Source organism: Daucus carota, chromosome 2 (genome assembly GCF_001625215.2).
Source record: "Daucus carota subsp. sativus chromosome 2, DH1 v3.0, whole genome shotgun sequence".
In the NCBI taxonomy this organism is placed as follows: Eukaryota; Viridiplantae; Streptophyta; class Magnoliopsida; order Apiales; family Apiaceae; genus Daucus; species Daucus carota.
Genome location: NC_030382.2, coordinates 20,428,486 through 20,431,297, shown reverse-complemented (window position 1 = coordinate 20,431,297; position 2,812 = coordinate 20,428,486). Strand labels below are relative to the sequence as shown.

At 32.9% G+C, this 2,812-nt stretch overlaps 1 long non-coding RNA gene across 1 annotated transcript; it reads left to right on the top strand.

Annotated features, from left to right (window-relative positions):
* Positions 1-234: 234 nt before the first annotated feature.
* LOC135150111 (uncharacterized) lies at positions 235-2,498 on the top strand. Its single transcript, XR_010288417.1, has 3 exons — positions 235-1,946; positions 2,061-2,129; positions 2,275-2,498. It is a non-coding gene; the product is annotated as an uncharacterized LOC135150111 (long non-coding RNA).
* The last annotated feature ends 314 nt before the right edge of the window (positions 2,499-2,812 follow it).

Below are 2,812 nucleotides of genomic sequence, written 5' to 3'. Positions count from 1 at the left end.
AATCCTATCCAAGATAGTTTTTACCAGTGTCTTGGTCTGAATTCCAAGTCCTCTCCGATTCCATTTTCATCGTGTTTTTACACCCCCAACATCACCTCATTTAGCTTAAATTTTGTTAGTTGCAACATCTAACAGGACAGTGCCAATTTCACGTTATGAAACTCCAACTCGTGCCGATGTGCTGATGCAGTTGCCCAAATGGTTATACTGTCCAACCTTGCAAATCCAGGAAACTCTAATTTACAAGACAAGCTTAGCTTGGCACAACTGTTGCGTCCTACCTGCCTTTAATCATTAACAAGCAGCATCCGTAGACGGTTACAAGTATTGCATGGGTCCATATGGTATTATTAAAGTTCCTTATATTTTAACTTATGGCAGTTGGTTCTTCTCATAGATTCCATCCCAAAGCCTTAAAAATCAATCTGGCAGAATTGTGATATTTTAGTTTTAACTCCTTTTTCTGACTTCATTTTGGCAATGGGGCGAAAGAGAATGTAAACCTAATATTTTGGTACGCTGCTTCTCCACACCCGATAAATGATATATATATATATATATATATATATATATAATTGATTAATCTTTTTTCTAGGAAATCCTAAAAGTAAAGAAAATTCATAGAGCTGTTGCTGAACAGAGAAGCATTTTTGAGGAAGCGTTATACACGTCACAAAAATACCATTTTTGGTGTATAAACCATTTTTGAGGAAGGGTTATACACGTCACAAAAATTATGACCAATCCTTCAACAGAACTGGTATTATGTTTCAGAATATACCTAAGTTTTGTCATTTTTTTGCTGATCAGTTGTCTACTAATTAGGCCATTAATAATTTTGCGTATTCACCCTCTCGAAGAGGTACCAATTAGAATTATTTTAAAACTAAATAATTTAATACTACCTCTGTATCTCTTAATGGTACTTTTTAATGTTTTCGTTTTGTTTAATTATTGATAACTGGTATCAATAGATTCCTAATCCTGCTAGCGATAACTTTTTCGATTTAGAATAGATTAGGTATATCTAATGGCTATGGTTGGAAAGAAAAATGATGATTTTATGACTCATTGTGTTCCTTCATACAGCTTCTGTGATTTTCACCCAGGACGAGGTTTTAAACAAGAGAGAGCCAAGAAAATATTGTACTGTAAACAAGGATTTTGGTCAGTTTTTCCTTTACTGCCTATAGCTACAAAAATGAAAATAATATCTCTGTCAACTAAGTTTTACTAGGTCTTCATTTGTATCGGATTAATTGAGAAGACAAACCTTGCTAATCTAAGGTCATAATCTATAAATTATATTCAGCTCATATAGAGATAATCAAACTCCAACCATTTTAATTCATAATGTCTCTCATACATGCTGAGTCACTTTATGTGTGCTGTCAAAATTACCAATGTGGAAGAAAATGGAAATTGGGGGTACATAAGCTGCATAGGATGCGTAGAAGAAGTTTGTAAACAAGAGGGTAAATACAATGCAATTGTGGTTCTAACAGCCTGGTGGCAGGAAAAAGGTTTAACTTCTTAAATTTTGAAATTGGTATTGTTTCACACATGTTACTTATAGGCTGCATGATTTCTCCATCTGATATTAATGGTTCTCTGTTCTACAATTGTTTGTCTAAGCTGATTTCTGATAATCTGCGGGTCTTTTTGTAACACTGCAAACCTGGAGATGAACTGATATCAGCTTCATTTCAAAACTAAGATAGCTTTGTTGATTCTGCAGAATAGTTCAAGTTCTGGATACCCTGCAAAGATCAGAGACATGATCGGCACCAGAGTACGCTTTTGATATTGAGATAAGAAATGATAATGTCGTGGCCAAGAGTAAGATATTCTATCTTAATGATGCTTTTGATACTTCTAATTCATCTGGAGCTTCTTTATCATAGGATGCAATAAGATCGGATTTGAGTAATTCAAGCTTTGCTGAGGTTGGTACTGTATCGATTTGCATCCAGCATGCTCTAACTTCCAAATAATGCTTAAACGTTCTCTGACTCTTCCATTACATTCTGCAATCATTTCTTTGAATCTTTTCTTTGTAGAGCATGATCGACTTATCCAAATCAGGAGACACTCCAACTTCTGATAAATCAGTCTACAAAAAGATTAAGGTTGCACGTGAAAACATTCATTTTGTTAAATATAGTGTTCAAAAAATCAAATAAGCCACATGTCTTTACTCAAGAATGACACAGAAACTTTAAGTGCAATCGGATATTATCACTAACTATTTTGTAAAATCTTTTCACTTGGCAGGAAGGTTGAAGAATACTTACTGGAATGGTCTCCTGGAACTTTGCACAAGTAGGATGGCTTGGGTGAAGATTAATCTTTATTTCTGTAATCTGAAATAAATGACTTCACTATTGAAGTTTAGGATTTGTTCAAATTGTTCGTGTGCTTTTCATTAGAATTAGTTCCGGTGCTTTTCTTATGAACTCCATCTATTATGCACTCAATATAATTATTTAATTTAACTATATTAATATCACTAAAATGTATTTAAATTCTTTTAATAGGATGTAATTTATTAAGGATGTTATTTTTCTTAAAAAAATAATAAAGGAAATCGTGGTCTCGCCGTGAGGCGAGACCGAAAAACTATTATAGTATATTTTGACTTAATTTAATTAAAAATGTTAAAATTAATCAATTATTATGAAGATAATATTGTCGTGAAGGGAATACTCTGTAATATATCTTTTTTTTTTAACAAGGATAATAAAATTCAATAATAAAACGCCATACGGTATCTACATACATGATCGAAATTGAACAAACACGTAATAATATC